The sequence below is a fragment of the Pholcus phalangioides genome, unplaced genomic scaffold (genome assembly GCF_987345545.1).
Source record: "Pholcus phalangioides strain wild (caught in Gottingen) unplaced genomic scaffold, Ppha-v1.0 ptg000007l_1, whole genome shotgun sequence".
Lineage (NCBI taxonomy): Eukaryota > Metazoa > Arthropoda > Arachnida > Araneae > Pholcidae > Pholcus > Pholcus phalangioides.
In genome coordinates this window covers 48,263,097-48,272,040 of record NW_028301600.1, presented here as the reverse complement: position 1 = coordinate 48,272,040, position 8,944 = coordinate 48,263,097, and the positions used below count along the sequence as shown (strand labels likewise).

Sequence of the window (8,944 nt, the reverse complement as noted above, 5' to 3'; positions counted from 1 at the left end):
AGTAGAAACGCGCTATGACCGAAGTTAATATTCATTGACCTTGAAAATTTAATCATTTACATACTTGGTTTAAAGAAATTTGCATGCCAATTTTCGTGATGATCGGATTATTTTTTAAGGGTGCTTCGTTTTTTTTTTTGCGAAAGAGTATTTCACTTCTTTTTTTTTGCTGAGTTCTTATTTTTTTACATTCTTTCGGCGAGCCATGATCTGGTAAGGAGGTGAGTACATCTCATCGGCTTGTAACTTGCTTTTTTTCCGGAATGAATAATGACATGACGTCATGTAATAAATGTAAAAAAAAAACACTCAGAACTTTCGGATCGACCTAATAGAAATAATATTTTAATTGCAAAGAATTTTTCTTCCCGTTAGGTTATAATTTTATTCAAGGTCTAATTAAGGTTCAGCATACGAATATAGCATTGCATCCAATTTACTGTTCATTTGAATCAGAGTAACAGAGTAGAACCTATCAGAGATTCCGACTCGCTCTCCATTTAGACGTCCCATTGGCATATTTCCATTGTCATGCCTCATTTTTTCTTCTAGGAAAAGTTCCTCCACGCACACATAAATAAATAAATAAATAAATATATATATGTCAATGAACTTGAAAAAACATTACATTGTACACGTGGATATTCGAGGTCGAACGAAGCTACAAGTAGTACAGCAGTAGTAGATGGAAGTACACGACGTCGCGAAATGGTAAGGTCGAGCATGCATTAAAATGAACATTGCGCACGGACATGACTCTTTAAATCTTATAGTTTGTAACTTTTTTCGGTGTTTCTGAGCTTTGCACCTGCCAGAACTTCTCAGTGATGCTGTTGCTTATGAAGAAAAGTGCGTCTGTCTGCCTGTCCTGGTAAGAGCAGTTCTCTCATTTATACCACGTGTTTGGAAGGGTTTTTTTAAAATTGCCATACGCGTAATATTAGTTTTCTTCATCCCGAATATATATATATATCTTACTTTTTTTTTACTTAGTGTTGTTATTTTTTACTTTCTTTCAGAGTATATCTCATCGGCTGCTAACTTGCTTTCTTTCCGGTATCAAGGACGAAATGATCTCGTCTAAAAATACACTGTTTCCCATTTCTTTTATATATGTAAGTTTTTTTTTCCGTTTTTTTTTTTAAATCTGTCGGTCGTCCCGAGGCTAGATAAGGCGACCGAACTCCCTTTCGTTTTTAAGAGCCTTGCTCCCCCACCACGTGTGGAAGCTTCCGCGATTCCCAATATTCCGTGCGCCCGCGCGTTCCACTTGCGAGTCGCTCCGAATCAATAGGAAGCGGCGCGAAATGGAACCTATCGCGCGTCTTGACGCACGACCACAACAAACGCGTGGAATTATCGCTAGGCGGCTTTTTGCCTGTCACAGTCAACAGCGAGAGTGAGTGAGAAAGTGAGTGCGACCGAGAACGCTGCTTCTTGCTGCCTGCTCTTCCCATTCATGAACTAAAACTACGACCGACGACCCACTCACAGACTTTTAGGTGGTGCTCTCTTTTGCTTTCCTTTTTTTTTTTATTCTCCTCTCTCTGCCTCTGACTATCCTCGCAGTGGTCCTCTCGTGTCTGTTCTGTGTATATAATCTATCTATCTTCTTTGACTTGATCCCTAGCATCTCTGTGACTCGTTTTCTCAACGCTTTCAATCAAGTTACTGTGCTCGGTCATGGAACTCTCGATGTGTACATAAGTAAAGATAACTGTATTGAGAGTTGCTGGCAATTTTCTATGAAAACATTGAAGCCAATGTGTGTTCGATCTAAGTAACTAAGAAGAAACTAAGAAAAGAGCATCGATTTTGCGTCCCACCTGACCGACAACTCCGGTAAGTAACTCTTTCTGCTTGACACTCGGCAAGAAACTTTTTCAGAGCACAGTAAAACTTTCGCCATTGTTTTACTCTCTATGGTTAATCTGCATAAAAACTTATGGAAAAAGTTTTTTTTCCGCAAAAATGGATGTAAATTTGTACTGTTTCACCATGTTTTTAATTGAAACAATACATAAACATGTCATTATAAATAATTAGAGTAAATTTTTTTAATTAGTTACAATATCAAATTAAAGAGTAAAATATACAGTTTTCCCTCATTTTACTGTTATTTATAAAGCGATAAAATCTCGCTCAACAAAGTTGAATAATTGTTACTTTTTGTGTGTGTGTAATTGTTTACGATTTTGTAAATCTCTAAACAAGTAAAATTTCAGTAGCTCTTAAAAAATGACATGACAAGGAATCAACTCTTTCTGAATAAAAAGTATTGTACTTATACAGCCGTATTTTGAATTGAAAAACACAAGATTTGTTTTCTCAAATACTAAAAATATGTAAATTACTATGTGTTTACCATGTATATTCAAATATATACTGGACCAGAGGTATAACGAAGTGCGAGTTATTGTGCATTTTCAAAAACTTTTATTTGTTATATATATCCATTTTATCTAATATATCTGTTTCTAAGTGATGTTTATTTCAATTTATATTTCATTATTATAACCCTTCAATGCGCAAATTTCCATTTTTTAATTCAAAAATTACTTTGTTTAATCATGTTTTTTATGGAATTATACGTGGTAGTTTATCATATTTTTTGGCAATGTTACTAATTTTAATTTACTATTACTTTTTATGGAAAATAACTGAACTTTTTTATGACGTCAAACAAGTGGAATAATTGATTATCAGCTGCTACACGGATGCGTTGAAGGGTTAAAACTATATGGTAACATAAGTTCTGTCTAGTTATATATTTAACGCAACAAATGAAAATTTCTTGGAGAGATATTAAAACGAACAAAAACTTTTTCGAAAAAAGTAGCTTTCCAAAAAAATTGCGTTCTTAAGGTAAGTTTCAAGATGTTTGTATGTGTTCGATATTATTACATTGCGTAAATGATTCATAATTATGAGCTGAGTATTGAATGCCGATAAAAATTTAATCTGCTTTGAAAATTTCGTCCATCTTGTTTGAAGTACGTGAAGAAGTGTGTAAGTACGAATGTATTAATAATTTCTAGCATGCTTGTCCGGAATGCCAGAGGGCCTGGGTTCATGTTTATTTCAATTTATATTTCATTATTATAACCCTTCAATGCGCAAATTTCCATTTTTTAAAGTCAAGTCCTGGCGGAGACCAGATGACTTTTCTTTCTGAATTCACCTCTGCCGAAAATCCAGAAAATATCTGTTTCCTTGATATATTGGCTGAGAAAATGCCGTCTATCTCTATCTCTACCGTCCCACCTGGGGGTCATTTGCTGAAGTAAGAGAGGCTACTAATGCCTCTACTTCAGCGCCTCATTCCACAGTGCGTGAAATAAAGAAGCCAGGGTTGTGTCTCCAGTGGTGTAGATGCAGCATGCTTGCCCAGAATGCAAGAGGGCTGGGTTCGACTTCCAACGGAGACTAGATCACTTTTCTTTCCGAGTTCACCTCGGCATAAAATCCCGAAAATATCTGTTTCCATAATAATTTCTTCTCGTTCTTTTAAATATTTCTAGAAATGTGTTTTCGACAGATACAGTCAACGCTCATTTTTACGAATACAAGTTGGACAATTGGTTCAAAAATGGGAGAGACGTTCAGAGAAATGGGATATTGTTTGGGACCGGAGAACTAGTTCATAAAAACGTATCGATTCGAAAATATAGGATTCGTAAAATTGAGCGCTCTCTTTATTGTCACGTTTGATAGCATCATTTCTAGCTATATTTTATCAACGAAATTTTACGATTACAAGATTTGTTATACTCATTACATTAGAATATTTTAGAAAGTAACTGTATTCCAGAGCCAAAGGAACGTAACTCTCAAGTTAATCCTTTTATATATTACAAGTGTTTTGCTTTCATGTGTTTTATCAATGCTATTGAATACTATTACGTGAGGATATCATTATATCGAGCCGTAAAAAAGATTGAATCACAGTAATTACGATTCTGAATTAATGCGATAAAATAGATTTGTTTTTGGCTCACCCGGAAAATCTAGTTTTTGGGCTTACGTTCCTCGGACTATATAAATTACACAATTTAATTTATTACTCTAACACTTTAGAATATGCGAGTGAGTTGATAGATTGACAATGGTGTGAAAAATGTCTGACGAGTAAATTGCCAGATTTGCACTCTGTGGGTAAGACGTCGTGGGTTAGTAGACGTCAAATGCACCTGCCGAGACGTAGGGATAACAGCCAAGAGAAACATACTCTCACGCACAACACAAAGTTGCACCTCTAAAGTACTGACTTGCCGGATAACACCTCAAGAGAATTTTGTTAGGTTCTGAACAAAACTGCACATCTTCCTTGCACCTCAAAAGAATTCAACAGCAACATAGAAAAATAGAATAGAAATATTTTATAATGGAATTCTTCACTTCCATGTAATTGGTCACGCGAAGCAATTTATGGTAGCCATACATAGGAGGTAATGGTGCTTATACGACAGAAAAAAAAAATCGAATTTCTCTCGTAGATTATTACAAAACACGCGAATAGATTGAATTTCACAGTGTTGCAGTAAAAATTTATCTGTCTTCGAATTGTTGCTGTTTATATATTTAACCCTTGAATGCACAATTTCGTTTTTCGAGTTGATAATTTTTTCAAGTCAATGACACTTGTTCAAATCCGGAAAGATCATTTAAAACATGTATTTCAAATTGTACTACTTATATAAGTCCTTATTGAAAACCTCAAAGCCTCAAAAATCACACATAAAATAAATGTATTGAAGTGATATTACTCTCCACTTATATATATAACTACCTTCTTTGTGATTCAAAACTATAGTAAGAAAAAAATTTAGGTTGAAAATTTCAAGGTAAAATTTAAAAAATGCAAACAAAAGATTTTAGCAAATTATCGAAATCTCACACGTGCTCTGCAACAAATGCAAGAGAGTTGTTGTCGTTAATTGGGACATCTACCATTCAAAATGTAAAATGGAAAGAATATGACCTCCATTGTAATGGCAATTCTGAATTTTTATTTTTAAACTGGCTGAAGTAATGAACGTTCAACCATCTATGGTTCACCCCCATAAAAACGTATTGAAATCTATTTTTTTACAAAAATTTATGTAAATTTGTGCTACTTTAGCATATTCTTAATTTAAAAAATACACCAACACAACAATTTGATTCGTTAGAGTAGATTTTTTTTAATGAACTAAAATGGTTAATTATAAGGGTAAAATATACACTTTGACTATATTTTGCTATTATCTATAAACAGATAAAATCTTGGTTAGCAAAGTTGAATAGCTTTTACATTGAATTTTACATCCAATTCCCTCAATTTAAAACGATTTTATAAATCTTTGAACACGTAAAACTTCAGCAGCTCTCAAGAAAAAAGCACAAACAAGGAATCAATTCTGTCTAGATAAAAAAGTATTGTACTTATATAGCCGTATTTTGTACTAAAATTACACTATAAGATGTACTTTCTATAATACCAAAACAGTTGAGAAAAGAAATTAATTTTATGGGGTATTTGACATGTACTGTATATTCAAATATCCACGGGACCACATAGTGACCACGGAACCACACATAAGAACCCTTTGTACATAGCAAAACTATGCATTTAATAGGTTGATAACTTTATTCACCGCATATTATACTACACATACTATACATTTAAAAAATAGTAGTTTTCACACAGAAATTCAAATCAATAATCAAAACCAGCAAGGAGACAAACATGAAAGTATTTTAGTATTTTCTTGGCAACGGGCTAAGAACATATCAAGAATGGTGATGAATATGATAATGAGGCTCGTATCTTGCATGGCTTCATTCTTTAATTGGATTTTTCGATAGAATTGAAATGAGTTTTTTTTTCTAGCACATGTTGGTGCTGGGATTAGTTTTTCGTCAATAGGATAAAAAAAAAGTGATTATTTTTGCTTAAATAACAGTGATAATAGGGAAGAAAGGACTAAGAGAGAGAGGAAAGCCTCTCTTCTTCGCCACCTATACCCAAGCAAAATGTTGAGCGCGGAACTATTTCGAGGCAGAGTAATTCCTGGGCACTCACCCAGGCAGGTTCTGGCACTGATGAGGAAGACTGTAGAATTCCTGCTCCTTCTTCCTCCTGTGCTATTTCTGAGTCCCGATGTTGCATTTCGAACTTCAACAGCCTCCCGTGTGTAAGTAAGTGTGCGTGTGTGTAGTATATGTGCGCTTGTTATTAGTACGTCCTTTTCCCACAATGGATTTCAATGTGCGACCGATTGAAGATACCTTATCGCCGCCGGAATAATTCGATGTCTGACAAGATGATGCACGGCAATGGACAATGAAAGGTAAATTGGTGGTAGTTTTTGATTCCTCTGTCTCTTTTTTAAATGACTGCTTGAGGATATGCTTGTACATGCCGTGACCTCCGTTACTTTTTTCGGCACTATTCCATTCAGCTAACGGTTGCGGTTAACAACTGCGGTATTTTGGGACGAAGTATCAGCAGAAGATGCTTTGAGCTAATTTTTTTTTTTTTTTTTTTTTTTTGTGACTGAAGACAATGTTTCTCTCGGTTTCTCTCTTTACGTGTCTCCCTCCGCCAAGGAAATCGCAAAACTTTTGTGAAAAAAAAATACTATAGTTTTTTTCGGCCTCGTTAGCTCGATTTTCAAGTTCTGTACAGGTGTTAAAAATAAATATAAGTCCTTTCTTTCCCATTTCTTTATATATTTATACAAAAAAATGTCTTCTTACAGTTTTGTACGCGATAGTACCTGTGTTTTCTTTTCACCTCTCTTCGAAGTTTTATGGATACAAATCACGCATAGCTCTTCTTTTTCATGGTGATGGAATAATACTCCATGTCTAGTGATCGTCACAGGGCCTTTGGGTGCTGATAGAGAGAGAGAGAGCTAAGAAAGTTATCCTACGCATGTCATTCATTAAATGGGATCATTCTTTTCCGGCTAAAGCGGTGCTGGCATTCTTGGAAGAAACAAAGAAATGCCATCATTTGTCGAAAAAAGAAACGACGGTATTCTTTTCGGAGAAAAGTATCTAATTTTCGGGATCAGTGCTTGCTGTTGTGTTAGAAAAGGTCGGAAACTTTCTTGTAGTAGGGATAGAGTAAGTGTTTGCTCCTCTTATTACTTCTGAGCCGTTGGCAACCGTTATTTGTATAATGAGAACTAAGTAAATGTTTTACATACGTAAAAGTTATGTCCTTGTCACTTTATTCGCTCTGTCTGGCAATGTGAACGAAGCGGTAGGTCGGAATTCGATTTATTCGCCACAATATGTTACAAGAACAACATACCCAATGTGTACACATCGAATTCTTTAGAGAATATCTTATGCCTTATTTTCTTGTTATGTTTCATTAATGATATACACATGAATGAAATTAAGTATTTAGCGAGCAAAACAAATTTAACCTTTTAAGATGCTTTAAAAATTGAAAAAATACACTTGGTTAGTGGGCATGAAAGAAATGAATTTGCCATATTTTTCAGTATTAAAAGCATTACCGAAATTGGAATTTAAGAGGAAAACTGAAATTCAAAAATTTTTTAACTCATATTTCGGTGTGCTCCCATTCGTATCGGCTAGAAATGTACGAAGTATTTTCAAAAGAAATATATAGAATGTAGTATATATAAGTTAGATTTTTTTAGATAAAGGAAATAGATTTCATATAACGATCAATCGTTCGAAGCGGAGTATGATTCCTACAATGATACGGTAATTCAAAAAATACGATACCGAAATACCGGAAACTTCCTAAGATTAGATTACGATTGAGTTCCATTGAAATGTTTTGATCATAAACTTTGGATTTCTCTTCGTTATTCGAGGAGATTTGTAGCAATCCTTTTTTTCCAGATGTACTATACAAAGATAATTCTGAATAAGACACTTTGATCACAATTTATTGATTTCAAAGTCAGTTAATCTATTGAGATATAAATAAACGATTCTATTGTTTCTTTCGAGACCCTGTAAATATTAGTTATACAGAAATCTTTCCTAAGGATCAGCAATTTCTTTTCGTATGTGAAGGGTAATAAATTATTTTACGTATAACGAATATGATCACGGAGTTTTCCCCCCAAATATTATCTTTATTCTATATCTCAAACGTATTAACGTTTAAAATTAGCTTGCTAATTAAAAAAACAAAAAAAAATTATGTATAAATAGAATACCTTTTAAAGTGTTTTAGACACTTTCTAATTCGTTGTAAATATGATCGATGAGCCTAACTAGAGCATTTGTGAAACCATCAGTGCTTATAATAATTGTACTAAAGCATCTTTGCGTACATATATAGCAAAGATAAACAGATTAACTATATCAAATAAATAATTAATGTTACAGCATCAACGTTGGATCAATTTTCCAAAAGTTCACCGCAGCTCATGTAAGATGCTCTTATGAACGTTCCTTTCAATAAAATATTCATGAACACCATTCCATCGATGAAAAACTAATTAATTGATAAAAAATTTATATAAATGTATATATATAGACAGTTATATAGAGCTTATAAAATGTTCTCCGTTCAGATAAAATTATTTGTCATTATTTTCAATCGTTTTATTTTTTTTTATTAAAAAAATTCCTTAGACGACGACAATCGCGAAGGAAAAATAATAATTCAATTTGAAATCAAACAATAGGTATGGAACTGAGCATTAGTGTGAAGGTACTGAAAATATTTTCGTGGGATTTCATAGTATCTCGACGTTATTTCATAGATATTGCCACCTATATTATGGAAATGAGTACAAAAACAGTTATTGATTCAAAATCTTCGAAAAATGAGCGCAAGTTACTTTTTGCACAACTTTTTCGCGTTTCTAATAAACTTGGATAACTGTCAAGTATTTGTAAATTTAACCCTCTCCGGTTCATCCCCATAAAAACGTATTGAATTATTTTTTCATACAAATGGGTG

The 8,944-nt window shown here is 33.8% G+C and overlaps 1 protein-coding gene across 3 annotated transcripts in view; it reads left to right on the top strand.

Moving 5' to 3' along the window:
- The first annotated feature begins 1,234 nt into the window (after positions 1-1,234).
- LOC149085401 (sodium/calcium exchanger 3-like) overlaps positions 1,235-8,944 on the top strand; it is a 106,351-nt gene continuing 98,641 nt past the window's right edge. Inside the window, exon 1 of one of the 3 annotated variants that reach the window (XM_089233399.1) lies at positions 1,235-1,842. The gene's annotated coding sequence lies outside the window, so the exon portion shown is untranslated. Of the gene's footprint in view, positions 1,843-6,055; positions 6,333-6,904; positions 7,114-8,944 lie in introns of those variants that run through there. The other 2 variants (XM_089233400.1, XM_089233401.1) reach the window with 2 other exon arrangements.